Source organism: Grampus griseus (assembly GCF_964374135.1).
Source record: "Grampus griseus genome assembly, chromosome: 3".
NCBI lineage: Eukaryota > Metazoa > Chordata > Mammalia > Artiodactyla > Delphinidae > Grampus > Grampus griseus.
In genome coordinates this window covers 163,353,772-163,369,507 of record NC_139019.1, presented here as the reverse complement: position 1 = coordinate 163,369,507, position 15,736 = coordinate 163,353,772, and the positions used below count along the sequence as shown (strand labels likewise).

The 15,736-nt window shown below is 48.4% G+C and overlaps 1 long non-coding RNA gene across 1 annotated transcript in view; it reads right to left on the bottom strand.

Moving 5' to 3' along the window:
• Window positions 1-4,944: 4,944 nt before the first annotated feature.
• Window positions 4,945-15,736, bottom strand: part of LOC309821208 — a 16,668-nt gene continuing 5,876 nt past the window's right edge. Inside the window, exons 2-4 of the long non-coding RNA XR_014296578.1 lie at window positions 13,883-14,139; window positions 12,878-12,957; window positions 4,945-5,282 (exon numbers count right to left, since the gene is read on the bottom strand). This is a non-coding gene — a long non-coding RNA (uncharacterized lncRNA). The remainder of the gene's footprint in view (window positions 5,283-12,877; window positions 12,958-13,882; window positions 14,140-15,736) is intronic.

Sequence of the window (15,736 nt, the reverse complement as noted above, 5' to 3'; positions counted from 1 at the left end):
ACTCTGAGAGCAAGGCATGCCGTACAAATGCCCTGGGCAGCTCCCCTCATGGGACATAGAGATCCAAAAAATCCAGGCTCCATTTCAGATGTGTCCTTGGGGCTTCAAGGAATCACTGCCCCTTCCCTATAATCCACAGCCTCCAATTGCTACCTGAGCCTCAAGTCCTGTCTGTAAAATGGGGACCCACTACTGTGTCAAGGAAGCAAAACTTTTCCTCTACCTCCTTAGATTCAGTGACTAGGGTCTGTGAATTAAACCAACAAATGACAGATTCATGGAAGAAAAGGTACACAATTTTTATTAATATTTACATGCATGGAAGTTCACAGAAAAGTAGTGAAACTCAGAGAGCAATTAGACTCAGGGACTTATCTAACATTTTAACAAAGGAAAAAGGGTTTGGGGAGTCGGGGCTGGAGATGTATGGAGAGCTTCTGAGTTAAAAGCATCCCCATGCCCAGAGAGTGGCACAGCCCAGCTCCATGGGGACAGAAGCTTCTGCTCTCAGGACCCTCCCAGGTCTTGCCCTGTAAACCTCTTCATCTGGCTGTTCATTTCTTTATGATAAACCAGTAAACATCAAAAATGCCTTCCTGAGTTCTGTGAGCCATGCTAGCAAATTAACGAACCTGAGAAGGGGGTCTTGGGAACCCCTGATTTAGAGCCAGTGGGTCAGAAGTACAGGTGGCCCGAGACTTGGGACTTGTGTCTGAAGTGAGGGTGCTCTGTGGGACTGAGCCCTTTAACTTGTGATGTTAGCTCCAGGAAAATAGTGTCAGCACTAAATGATTTGTTGGACATCCAGTTAGTGTCAGAGAATTGGTTTAGCATGGGGAACAAAACCCACACGTTCGATGTCAGGAAACATCCCAGTCCCATTCTGAGGTTCTAGGTGGACATGGATTCCAGAAGGATACTATTCAACCAGTGACAGTAATACAAGCAGTAAAGTAGATTTGGAAACGCTGAGATGGTGCTCGTGAATGAACAAAGTGTGGGACACAGCCAGACAAGGAAGCGTCTGACCCCTGGCTCTGTCACCCATTGTGTGTCCTACAGGAGCTGACTTCACCCTGAGCCTGTGTCTCCTGTACACAGTTACTGTGATCAGGAGTCACCCACTCCCTTGCCAATGCTGGCTGATGCTATAGATTGAACGTTTGTGTCCCCCCAAAGTTATCTGTTAAAACCTAATCTCCAATGTGATGGCATTAAAAGGTGGGGCTTTGGGAGGTGGTTAGGTCATGAGGGTGGAGCCCTCATGAATGGGATTAGTGCCCTTATAAAAGAGACCTCAGAGAGACCCCCATGCAAAGACACAGAGAGAAGAGAGCCATCTATGAACCAAGAAGTGGGTTCTCACTGGATCCAACTGATCTCGGACTCCTAGCCTCTGGAACTGCAAGAAGTAAATGAATGTTGTTTATAAGCAACGAGTCCACGATATTCTTAGCACCTGAACAGACTAAGCCAAACACTTGCTGAAGGCCTGGTGGGGATGCTGCAGAGGATGAGCAGAAGAGGGCTGCTGCCCCAATGTTCATTGCAGCACTATTTACAATAGTCAGCACACGGAAGCAACCTAAATGTCCATCAACGGAAGAATGGACAACGAAGGTGTGGTAGGTATATACAATGGAATATTGCTCAGCCATAAAAAAGAATGAAATAATGCCATTTGCAGCGACATGGATGGACCTAGAGATTGTCAGACTGAGTGAAGTAAGTCAGACAGAGAAAGACAAATATCATATGATATCACTTGTATGAGGAGTCTAAAACAATGGTACAGGGACTTCCCTGGTGGCACACTGGTTAAGAATCTGCCTGCCAATGCAGGGGACACCGGTTCGAGCTCTGGTCCAGGAAGATCCCACATGCCACAGAGCAACTGAGCCCATATGCCACAACTACTGAACATGCGCTCCAGAGCCCACAAGGCACAACTACTGAGTCTGCGTGCTGCAACTACTGAAGCCCGCACGCTGCAACTACTGAAGCCTGCACGCTGCAACTAATGAAGCCTGGGTGCCTAGAGCCCGTGCTCCGCAGCAAGAGAAGCTACCGCAGTGAGAAGCCCGCGCACCGCAACGAAGAGTAGCCCCTGCTCGTCGCAAGTAGAGAAAGCCCACGCGCAGCAATGAAGACCCAATGCAGCCAAAAAAATAAATAAATAAAAATTTTTAATTGGTACAAATGAACCTATTTACAAAACAGAAATTGAGTCACAGATGTAGAAAACAAACTTATGGGGCTTCCCTGGTGGCGCAGTCATTGAGAGTCCGCCTGCCGATGCAGGGGACATGTGTTCGTGCCCCGGTCCAGGAAGATCCCACATACCGCGGAGCGGCTGGGCCCGTGAGCCATGGCCGCTGAGCCTGTGCGTCCGGAGCCTGTGCTCCGCAACGGGAGGGACCACAACAGTGAGAGGCCCGCGTACCGCAAAAAAAAAAAAGGGGGGGGGAGGTGGGCTGCTGGCTGGAGGAGAGTCTGTAGAGGGGATGGACACAGAACCAAAATCATCCCACCCCCGCCCTCGATCTGCCATGATAGCCCCATCTGCCAAAAATGCCACCCATTTTCCATGGGGTCTCCTGTCCCTGTTGAGAATGGAGGCCCGGGCCCTCCTGCAATCTCCCCATCAGGCCCACCACCTCGGGCCCTGCAAGCTGCCCAGAGCTCCCACCTTCCTCCCCACCTCCCAGACAATTCCCCACAGGCCCAGCTCCTCCCCACACCCTCCCCCTCATCCACCCTGCTCCAGCTCTTAAACAGGAGAAAGAATTCACCATCGAGGAAGTATCCTCCAAGACCCCATTTGCTCAGTAGAAAATGATCCAGAGACGTGCTCAGCCAGCTGTGGACCGTTTTGTTTATCTCTGAAGAGGGTGGGGAAGGCCCTCAATGGAGGGAGTGTAGACTTTGGTACTGTACTTAATTAATTGTACAAATACACACGATCGCTTTTGTAATCAGGAAACAGTTTTTAAAGGCATCCAGACGCCTTCTCCTGCAAAAAGTGCTTTCTCTGATCTCCAGATCTCCCAGGTCAATCAAAGACTACATAATAATAATCAATCCACTGGACAACCAAATGAGGCTGTGTTCCCCCCAAAACCAAGGCCTGGGTCTTGTTCAAGGACATGTCCCCAGCTCCTGGTCCGTGGGAGCGCCCAGGGGGCTTTGGTTGAGCTGAGGTTGCACAGGCTGGACCAGTCAAGGTGCACCAGGCAGGCAGGCAGCGCCACCTAGAGGCCAGATGGGGAATGGCCGAGCGCGTGATCGCTGTAACTAGGAGCGGGGCGGGGGGGGGGGGTGTCCGCGAACGCGGAAGTGGAGCCAGAAGAGAGCGTGAGAGCGCCTCTACTCCCTGCTCCAAGGTCAGAAAGAGGACCTGCGGGACATCACGCAAGTAAATGGCAGGGCGCTCTATTGAAAGAACTTTCTAACGACTACTCAGAACGGAGCAGATGGTTCAGGGGGACCCAGAATCCAAGCCAGCTAAAGCTGGCGGAAGCCGAAGACCCTGTGAGCCGCTAAGTTTCTGGCTCCACTTTTCGCAGGAAGAGCCCACTGGAGAGGGAAGCCAGAAGAGATGCTCCTGAGAGCGCTGTGAGAGGAGGGAGTGGATAGGAGGAAATGAGGGAGGCACTTTCAGATAAAAGGTTGAGAGGCTAGAAAGGTTCGATCCTTTGCCCAAGGTCACATGGGTGGAAAAGGGTAGACCTTGAACCCTCATCCACTTGGTTTCCCTCCAGTCAGCCCTGGACATGACATGCCCCTGCCGGTTGGAACCTAGTTACCTCTTGTCTCCTCCATGCTGTGCCCTCTTTTCTGGTTCTGCTGTCATCTCATCCTAAACCCACTCCCAGGTGACACCTCCCTGCCCACCAGGACTGCTGGGGGCATAAACCACCAAACCACCAAGCAACAGGAACAGTCTCCAGGTCTTTGAACTTCAGGTGTCAAAAGTTCAAGGTGGTTCAGAGTATTGCACCAACCTCAGTCCTCCATTCCTCTGGCCAGCCAGGGAGAGCAAGGTCATGCTGCCTCACTATCTGAAAAATACATCAAAACTCCCCTGGTGGGGCTTCCCTGGTGGCGCAGTGGTTGCGAGTCCGCCTGCCGATGCAGGGGACGCGGGTTCATGCCCCGGTCTGGGAGGATCCCGCGTGCCGCGGAGCGGCTGGGCCCGTGAGCCATGGCCTCTGGGCCTGCGCGTCCGGAGCCTGTGCTCCGCGACGGGAGAGACCATAGCAGTGAGAGGCCCGCGTACCGCAAAAAAAAAAAGTCCCCTGATGGACAGGGATGGACAGTCACAGCTCCCTTCCCCCTCTCCTCAGCCCCCAGGACTATAGCTCTTCCCTGCCCTGCTCCAGGTCAGCAGTGGTCCTGGGGGTTTTCACCCCCTGAGCAGAGAGTACAGGTGTGATTTGATTCCCCTGAAGGCACGGTGATCTAGACCAGCCATGTCCAACGGCAATTTAAAATGAGTCACACTTGGGTTTTCTAGTCACCACATTAAAGGAAGTAAAAATGGAACAAGTGAAGTTTTTTAGTTTTTTTAAAATTGCGGAGAGATTCGAGATTCACATAATATGAAATTAACACTTTAAAGTGGACAATTCTTCAGCATTTAGTACCTTCACAATGTTGTGCAACCACCACCTCTAGCTAATTTCAATATATTTTTATCACCCCAAGATAAAGTCCATCCCCATTAGCAGTCACTCTCCAATCTCCCTTCCTCAGCCCCTGGCCACCACTAATCTACTTTCTATCTCTGTGGATTTGCCCCTTCTGGACATTTCACATAAATGGGATTACACAATATGTGACCTTTCAATCTGGCTTCTTTCACTCAGCATAATGTTTTCAAGGTTCACCCATGTCATAACATGTGTCACAACTCCATTCCGTGTTTTTTTATTTATTATTTTTTTTTAATTTATTTACTTTTGGCTGCGTTGGGTCTTTGCTGCTGCGCACGGGCTTTCTCTACTTGTGGCGAGTGGGGGCTACTCTTCATTGCGGTTCGTGGGCTTCTTATTGCGGTGGCTTCTCTTGTTGCAGAGCACAGGCTCTAGGCACGCGACCTCCAGTAGTTGTGGCACGCGGGCTCGGTAGTTGTGGCTCACGGGCTCTAGAGCGCAGGCTCAGTAGTTGTGGTACATGGGATAAGTTGCTCCACGGCATGTGGGATCTTTCCGGACCAGGGCTCGAACCCGTGCCCCCTTCATTGGCAGGCGATACCTAACCACTGTGCCACCAGGGAAGTCCTGGAAATTATTTTGAGTGATATGTTTATTTAATAATACAACATAGCCAAAATATAATCATTTCAACATGTAACCAATATGAATATTATCGTGATCTTTTACATTGTTTTTTCGTGCTGAGTTTTTGAAACCCAGCATGTGTTTTTCACTCAGAGCACATCTCCATTCAGATCAGCACCTTTCAAGCACTCGATAGCTACGTGTGGCTCATGGCGACCATCCTGGACAGCACAGGTCTATCTCACACTCCTGGCATCATTCTCCAGCTCTGTTGTGCCTGGCAGGAGAAGGGGGGGGTCACCCCCACCGCTGCCCACTAGTGTCCAAGTGCAGGATCTCACCCATCTGTGGGCCTCAGCACTGGGGTTAGTAGGTGACATCTGCATAGTAGGGTTGGACAGACCATCCTCCAATCCCTGCTCTGCCACCTACACACATACACACACATCCTGCTATGGTCTGAATGTTTGTGCTCCCACAAAATTCATATGTTGAAGCCCTAACTATCAATGTGATGGTATTAGGAGGTGGGCCCTTTGGGGTGATCAGGTCATGAGGGTGGATGAAGCAACTGACAAAGGATTAATCTCCAAAATATATAAACAGCTCGTGCAGCTTAATATCAAAATAACAAACAGCCCAATCAAAAAATGGGCAGAAGACCTAAAAGACATTTCTCCAAAGAAGACATACAGATGGCCAACAAACACATGAAAAGATGCTCAACATCACTAATTATTAGAGAAATGCAAATCAAAAATGAGGTATCCCCTCCCAACAGTCAGAATGGCCATCATCAAAAAATCTACAAACAATAAATGCTGGAGAGAGTGTGGAGAAAAGGGAACCCTCATGCATTGCTGGTAGGAATGTAAATTGATACAGCCACTATGGAAAACAGTATTTTTAAAAAACTAAAAATAGAACTACCATATGACCCAGCAATCCCGCTACTGGGCATACACCCAGGGAAAAGCATAATTCAAAAAGACACATGCACCCCAATGTTCATTGCAGCACTATTTACAATAGCCAGGACATGGAAGCAACAGAGGAATGGATAAAGAAGATGCGGTACATATATACAATGGAATATTACTCAGACATAAAAAGGAACAAAATTGGGTCATTTGTAGAGACATAGATGGACCTAGAGACTGTCATCAGAGTGAATTAAGTCAGAAAGAGAAAAACAAACATCATATACTAAGGCATATATGTGGAATCTGAAAAAATTGGTATAGATGATCTTATTTACAAAGCAGAAATATAGACACAGACATAGAGAACAAATGTATGGATACCAAGGGGGAAGGGGGGGTGGGATGAACTGGGAGATTGGGATTGACATATATACACTATTGATACTATGTATAAAATAGATAACTAATGAGAACCTACTGTATAGCACAGAGAACTCTACTCAATGCTCTGTGATGACCTAAATGAGAAGGAAATCCAAAAAAGAGGGGATATATGTATACGTATAGCTTCACTTTGCTGTACAGTATAAATTAACACAATATTGTAAAGCAACTATACTCCAATTTAAAAAGAAAATGTGATGGTATTAAGAGGTGGGGCCTTTGGGGTGATCAGCTCATGAGGGTGGAGCCCTCATGAGTGGTATTAGTGCCCTTATCAAAGGAAACCCAGGGCACTCACTTGCCCTTTCTGCCATGTGAGGACACAGCAAAATGACACCATCTGTGAACCACGAAGCCCTCACTGGACACCAGACCTGATGGCACCTTGGTCTTGGATGTTCCAGCCTCCAGAACTGTAAAGAATAAATGTCTGTTGTTTATAAGCCTTCTGGTCTATGGCATTTTGTTATAGCAACCCAGATGGACTAAGATACATCCCAACCCTGGACTCAGCCTTCTAATCAATAAAATAGGAGTAAGGTAAGGAGGACATGTGTGTGCAGGCCCCTCGGGGCTACCTGGCACTGTGTGTGCATGCAGTGCCAACCACAGTGGCACATGGTGATGCTATAAAAGCAAGAAAACGTAACAGTCCACTTCCAGAGGAAGTGGATGCCTTGGGAATCCTGCAGGAGTTACCTGGCTACAGAGGCCACTGCATAAGCCCAGGGAGCCATCACTGGTCCTCAGCTGCCTGTGGGTACCCCTAAGTCAGGGGTCATTCATTGGGCTTCTCACCTGGTGCACAGCTGGGGCAGGGATGGGGAGGGTGGCCTGAGCAAGGAGATGCCAGGTCAGTAGGGACCCTGCTGGGGCTGCTACAGGATTACTTCTTGAGGAGTTTGCTCCCAGCTTCTCAGGGTGGACCCGGCCAAGCCTTGGGGCCACACCAGCCCTCCTTCTGACTCATTCATCAGTGGAGGCAGAGAAAGCAGCCTTTAAATATAGCTCAGCACCATCTGAGACTGTGGGGCTGATGGAAGGAAGCCAGCAGCCGCCCCTGACCCAGCCAGCCGTCCTCCACGCTGGGCTCAGACACCCCCGCCTCTCTGCCTTCTCGCCCCTTCCCTTGCAGCCTCAAACAGCCTGCTGTCACGAGGCCCAGGCTCAGATGTTTAGGCTTTCTGTAAATGTGAGCTATAAAAAGAACCATGGGGCGGGTGGAAGGGTGGGAAATGGCCACCAGCTTGTTAAGAGATACCACCCTCATGCTGCCCCTAGCACAGCAAACATCCCCCCAACCACCGCCCCTAGAGATGAAGGCTCCTGCTTGCGTGCAGACACACTGTGACAAGCTGGCATTTAGAATCAGGGATAAGGAGGCCAGCCAGTTGGGGGAAAGCCAAGTCTGACTTTATAAAGGTCCCTCTCCTTGGCCGGAACTGGGTGCTGGAAATTGCAGATTGTGCAGATGCCTCCAGCTGAGGCAGGTCAAGCCCGCTCCAGGAGCGTACCTGGGTGGGATGGGGGGGTGGGGGGACACATGGACACTGTGGGACACAGGCTGCCAGCCCTTAGCGGGGCTCCAGCCCCAGGCTGGCCTCCCCAGGCTCTGAATGTGCATGCAGGACAGCCACCCATGCAACAGCATCATTCACCTGTCCCTCAGCCTCACCTCCACCTGATCAAGCTTCCAGCTTGCACTTGTGCCCAGTCGCCCAGCTCTCCACACCCACTGCTCCACTCGGGCAGACCCTCCCTCCTCCATCAGGGTAACTGCAGCCCCCACCCAGCCAGCGCCCCCCTTTCCCTGGGCTCTCTGCTCATGCAGCCCACCTGCAGCCCAAGCTCCCCACACCATCCGGAGCTCGAGATGTCCACCTCCTGCCACAGCCCATCCCCCCCTCCCTTGCGGGGACTTTCTGCCAGTCCTTCAACTGTACATAGGGCACAGGTTAGGTGCCAGGCGCAGGTCAGGAGCTGAGGATGCACGGTGGAGAGTAAGATGGGCACTGTCACATCCTCACGGACTCCCAGTCAGATGGAGGAGGCAAAGGGCACATCGACAAAACTACATCGACAAACCAAAAAGAAAAAGCAGGGAAATAATGAATGACAACTGGGATGTGTGCTGTGAAGGAACAGCCCAGAGCACTGCAGAGAGGCTGACCTTCCTCAGAAGGGGAAGGGGAAATATACACATGGCCTGAAGGACAAGGGTCTAGTGGGAGAAGGGGGAGGGGTGGGGACATTCCATGCAGGGAAAGAAGTTCTGAGTAGGAGCAAATTGAGAAGACCAAGGTGCCATGTACATCCTCCTTGGGACTACTTGGTCTTTATTCTGAGAGCAGAAGGGAGCCTCTGAAGGCTCAGGAGAGCTGGCGTGCTCAGACTTCCATTTGTAAAAACTCACTGACTTAGAGACAGAAAGAACAGTGGTTACCAGGTGCTGGTGTGAGGGGAGTGAGGAATTATTGTTTAATGGGGACAGAGTTTGGTTTGGGGGTTTTTTTGTTTTTGTGTGTGTGTGTGTGTGGTTTGCGGGCCTCTCACTGTTGTGGCCTCTCCCGTTGCAGAGCACAGGCTCCGGACACGCAGGCTCAGCGGCCATGGCTCACGGGCACAGCCGCTCCGCGGCATGTGGGATCCTCCCGGACCGGGGCACGAACCCGTGTCCGCTGCATCGGCAGGCGGACTCTCAACCACTGCGCCACCAGGGAAGCCCTGGTTTGGGTTTTTTTGTTTGTTTGTTGTTGTTTGTTGGTTGGTTGGTGGAGGTTTTTTGTTTGTTTGGCAGCATTTCACGGCTTGCAGGATCTTAGTTCCCCAACCAGGGATTGAACCCGTGTCCCTTGCAGTGGAAGCATGGAGTCTTAACCACTGGACCACCAGGGAATTCCCAGGGACAGAGTTTCAGTTTGGAATGATGAAAAAGTTCCAGAGATGGATGGTGGTGATGGTTGGGTGACAATATGTAAATGTATGTAAAACCACTAAACTTTCACTTAAAAACGGTTAAAATGGTAAATCTTATGTATATTTTACCACAATTTTAAAAAGTTTAAAAAATTATCAAAATGGTAAAATTTATGTTAGGTGTATTTATGTCATGGGTTAAGGTGAAAACAACCCATGTGTCCATCAGCAAATGAATGGATAAACAAATTGTGGTATATCCATACAATCGAGTGTTCATTCAGAAACTGATCAAAGTTTTGATACATACTACAACGTGGACGAATCTCAAAAACAAACTAACTGGAAGACGCTAGACACAAAAGACTACATAGTGTATGATTCCATTGATATGAAGTGTCCAGAAGAGGGAAATGCATAGAAACAGAAAACGACGATTGGTGGTTGCCATGGGCTAGGGGAGGTGGAATGGGTATGGCGGCTAATGGGTACAGTGTTTCTTGAGGTGATGGAAATGTTCTGGAGATGGATGGTGGTGATAATTGCACAACATTGTGAACGTCCTAAATGCCAGGGAATTGTACACTTTAAAATGGTTTGGGGAATTCCCTGGCGGTCAGGTGGTTAGGACTCCACGCTTTCACTGTGGAGGGCTCGGGTTCAATCCCTGGTGGAGGAAAAATAATATCCCTAGTCGAGGGAACTAAGATCCTGCAAGTTGCGCAGCATGGCCAAAAAATAAAAATATAAATAGATAAATAAATAATAAAATGGTTTGGAATCCCCTGACAGGCCAGTGGTTAGGACTTGGCACTTTCACTGCTGGGGGGCCTGAGTTCAACATCTGGTCAGGGAATTAAGATCTTGCAATGGCTTCCCTGGTGGCGCAGTGGTTGAGAGTCCGCCTGCCGATGCAGGGAACACGGGTTCGTGCCCCGGTCCGGGAAGATCCCACATGCCGCGGAGCAGCTGGGGCCCGTGAGCCATGGCCTCTGAGCCTGCGCGTCCGGAGCCTGTGCTCCGCAACGGGAGGGGTCACAACAGTGAGGCCCGCGTACCGCTAAAAAAAAAAAAGATCTTGCAAGCCACGTGGCGCAAGCCAAAAAGAAAAAAAAAAGTGCATTTTATGTTATTTATTTTGCCTCAATTTAAAAAAAAAAAAAGGAAAGGAAAGGAAAGTTCACTGGCTACGCTGAGAAAAGAGATGATTGGGGCAGGGAGATCAGAGAAGGGAGGTGGGGCACATCCCGGAACCCAAGGCAATGACAGATGATGGCACCAGGGCGGGGCAGGGAAAAACAGAGGGAAGGGAGAAACACGGAGACAGGAGATGGGACCCTGTGACTGGTTAGATGGCGGGTGGTTAATGGGATGGTTCTATCCCATCCATCAGCCCAGGGTGAGGCCATTACTTGAGACAGGTCTGGCCTTCCTGTCTCTGCTCCTGCTGTGCCCCCACCAGCCTGCCCATCTCAGTGCTCAATCCCACTCCACCTTGAAGGCTCAAGTGTCCCCTCCCCCTGGGGGAATCCTCATCGTCCCCTCCCCAGTGTTAATCATCAGAGTCTTCTGCGTGTCCTCACTCCCCTCCAACTCCAACTCCCACCCACCTCTTTGCTGTGCCAACCAGGAAACATCCCAGGAAGCCCCGAGTCAGCATCAGGTAACATTCAGGTCTTAGGCTCCTTAGAGCAGGGGTCTGCAAACATCTGGAAAGGGCCAGACAGGAAATATTTTCTGCTCTGAGGGCCAGGCAGTCTCTGTTGCAATGACTCAACTCTGCCTCGTAGTATAAAAGCAGCCCCAGATAATAGGTAAATGAATGAGCACAGCTGTGTGTCAATAAAACTTTATTTATGAACTCTGACTTTAATTGAAATATATTTGCCATATAACACTGTGTAAATTTAAGGTGTCCAACACTTGACACATTTATATATTGTAACTGATTTAGATATTGTAATATGATTGCCATTGTATCCATAATTAGCACCTCTATGATGTTACATCATTATTTCTTTTTAGTGGTGGGAATAATTAAATTGCTAGTCTCTTAGCAAGTCTGATGATTATAATACAAGACTGTTGTCTATATTTACTCGTCTGTGTATCTGTGGAACTCTAGGACTTATTTACTACTCATTGCAAGTTTATGCCCTTCAACAACATCTGTTCTATCCCCCCAATCCCTTGGACACTAAAATTTGAATTGCAGATAATTTTCAAGTCGTGAAAATTTTTTCCAGCCATTTATAGATGAAAAGGCCTGGGGACTTCCCTGGCGGTCCAGTGGTTAAGACTCCATGCTTCCACTGCAGGGGGCATGGGCTCAATCCCTGGTCAGGGAACTAAGATACTGCATGCCGTGAGGCATGGTCAAAAATGAAGGAAGGAAGGAAGGAAGGAAGGAAGGAAGGAAGGAAGGAAGGAAGGAAGGAAGGAAGGAAGGAAGGAAGGAAGGAAGGAAGGAAGGAAGGAAGGAAGGAAGGAAGGAAGGGAGGGAGGAAGGGAGGGAGGGAGGGAGGGAGGGAGGGAGGGAGGGAGGGAGGAAAAGAGAAAGAAAGAAAGGAAAAAGAAAGAAAGAAAGAAAGAAAGAAAGAAAGAAAGAAAGAAAGAAAGAAAGAAAGAAAGAAAGAAAGAGAAAGGAAGGAAGGAAGGAAGGAAGAGGGAGGGAGGGAGGAAGGAAGGAAAAGAAAAGGCCATTCTTAACTCACAGGCTGTACAGAAACAGACAGCAGACTGCATTTAGCCACCATGCTGTGGATGGTTCTAGCACGATCTCTTGCCCCACATCTGTCGCTTCTAATAGTGTATATCAGGGAGTCTTGGTTATCTTTATAAGGGCACTAATCCTATTCATGAGGGACCCACCCTCATGACCTAATTCCCTTCCAAAGGCCCCATCTCCTAATACCATCACCTTGGGGGGTAGGATTTCAACATACACATTGGGGGTGGGGGGAGACACAAACAGTCAGATCACAGTAGTGAGTATGCAGGTTTTCAAAAATTATTATAGGGGTAATATAAAACTGCACTGTTTAAGCAAAAGGTCACAAGGTACAGAGCCCTGCTACCTGCTCTCTCTCATGCTGCACCTATGGCTTCCTGGGGAGGTCCCTACCATCAGTTAAGGAAAAGAAAATTCAGGCCTGGTTTACAGATGGTTCTGCATGATCTGCAGACACCCCCTGAAACTGAACAGTTGCAGCACTATAGCCCTTCTCTGGGACACCCCTGAAGGACAGTAGTGAAGGGAATCCCAGTGGGCAGAACTGTGAGCAGGGCACCAGGTGGTGTTGTTCATTTTACCTGGAAGGAGAAATGGCCAGATGTGTGATCATATGCTGATTCGGAGGCTGGAGCCAGTGGTTTGGCTGGAGGATCAGGGACTTGAAAAGAAGATGATTGGAAAATTCATGATGAAGAAGTCTGGGGAAGAGATCTGCAAACAGGCTTCTCTGAATGGGCAACAAGTGTGAGGTATCCCATGTCAATGCTCACTGCTATGTTCTGATTGTTTGTGTCCCCCCCCAAACAAATTCATATGTTAAAATCCTACCCCCCAAGGTGATGGTATTAGAAGGTGGGGTCTTTGGAAGGGAATTAGATCATGAGGGTGGGTCCCTCCTGAATGAGATTCAGTGTCCTTATAGAGACCCCGGAGAGCTCCCTGGTCCCTTCTGCCATGTGAGGACACAGCAAGAAGATGCCATCTATGAACCAGGAAGTTAGCTCTCACCAGACGCCAGATCTGCCGGCACCTTGACCTTGGACTTCCAGCCTTCAAAACTGTGAGAAACAAATAGCTGTTTATAAGCCACCCAGTCTATGGTATGTCTGTTAGAGAAGCCTGAACAGACTAAGACATTCACTGAAGGGTGGCCTTAGCAGAAGAGGATTTTAATAATCAAATGGATAGGAGTCTGTGGATAACAACTGGCCTCTTTCCCCAGCCACCCCTGTGTTGACCCAATGGGCTCATGAACAATGTGGCCACCCAGTGCCTTCCTGCCTGGGTGACCACTGTTAGCCATCTGGTCTATACTGGGACTCTGTTCTCACCACCATCCTGAGAGTTCACTGTTCCTGAGCCCCTGCAATGGGCAGGCACAAAGCAGCCACCCTTCCCACAGACCGGAGGCCACATCCACTTGTGCAGACTTGGCTGGGAGGCGCAAAGCCTTGAGGACTGGTAGGAGAAGGGGATTGATACTGGGCAGCCTCTTTCCTTCACTCCTGGACGGCACTGCCTCCCACCCCACACCCTTGTAAGTCCTTTTATTTAAAGACAAAGCAGAAGCATGCAATACTTACCTTTGGTGACTTGCTTTTTTTTTTTTTTTTTAAAGTTGAGGTAAAATTCACAGAACATAAAATTAACTAGGAACCGGGGCTTCCCTGGTGGCACAGTGGTTGAGAGTCCACCTGCCGATGCAGGGGACACGGGTTCGTGCCTTGGTCCGGGAAGATCCCACATGCTGCGGAGCGGCTGGGCCCGTGAGCCATGGCTGCTGAGCCTGCGCGTCCAGAGCCTGTGCTCCGCAAGGGGAGAGGCCACAACAGTGAGAGGCCTACGTACCACAAAAAAAAAAAAAAAAAAAAATTAACTAGGAACCATTTCCTTTCTTTCTTTCCTTCTTTATTTCTTTTCTTCTTTTTTTTTTTGACGGCCAGAGAATTCCCAACCAGTAGCCATCATTCTAAACTGTACAGGGACTTCCTTGGTGGCGCAGTGGTTAAGAATCCGCCTGCCAATGCAGGGGACACAGGTGTGATCCCTGGTCCAGAAAGATCCCCCATGCCACGGAGCCACTAAGCCCATGCGCCACAACTACTGAGTCTGCGCTCTAGGGCCTGTGCTCCGCAACAAGATAAGCCACCACAATGAGAAGCCCGCACACCGCAGTGAAGAGTAGCCCCAGCTCGCTGCAACTAGAGAAAGCCCACACGCAGCAACGAAGACCCAACGCAGCCAAAAATAAATAATTTTTTTTTAAAAAGTAATAAACTCTACGATTTGGTGGCATTTAGTACATTCACATTTTTTTGAAGTATAGTTGATTTACAATGTTGTGTTAATTTCTGCTGTACAGCAAAGTGATTCAGTTTTTTATATATATATATATATATATATATATATATATATATATATATATATACATTCTTTTTCATATTCTTTTCCATTACGGTTTACCACAGGATATTGCATATAGTTCCCTGTGCTATATAGTAGGACCTTGTTGTTTATCCATTTTATATATAATAGTTTGCATCTGCTAATCCCAAACTCCCAATCCATCCCTCCTCCACACCCCCATCCCCCTTGGCAACCACAAGTCTGTTCTCTGTGTCTGTCTGTTTCTGTTTTGTAGATACAGTCATTTGTGTCATATTTTAGATTCCATATATAAGTAATATTATACGGTATTTGTCTTTCTCTGTCTGACTTACTTCACTTAGTATGATAATCTCTAGGTCCATCCATGTTGCTGCAAATGGCATTATTTCATTCTTTTTTATGGCTGAGTAATATTCCATTGTATATATGTACCACATCCTCTTTGTTCATTCATCTGTGGATGGACATTTAGGTTGTTTCCATGTCTTGGCTATCGTGAATAGTGCTGCTATCAACACTGGGGTCCATGTACATTCACAATGTTTTGCAACCATCTTATCCAGTTCCATAATATTTTCATCACCCCACAAGGAGACCTCATGTACATTATGCAGTCACTCCTTATCCCCTCTTCCCAGCTCCTGGCAACCACTCATCTACTTTCTGTCTCTGGATTTGCCTATTCCATAAATTTCATATAAAACAAAGTCATACGATACGTGACCTTTTCTTTCACTGAGCTTAATGTTTCTGAGGTTTGTCCATGTTGTAGCATGTATCAGTGCTTCATTCTTTTTAAGGCTGAATAAAATATTCCATCATATGGATGGACCACTTTTTGTTCATCCCTTCATCCATTGATGGACAATTGTTTCCACCTTTTGGCGATGGTAAACAGTGCTGCTATGAACATGTGTGTAAAAGGATTTGTATGAATGTTTTCAATTATTTGGGGGATGACGACTTGCTTTTTTACTTAACGATACAGCAAAGACATCCCAGTGGCGGGCCAATTCTGCACCCAGTCTTTGATGGTTTGCAGGATGAGC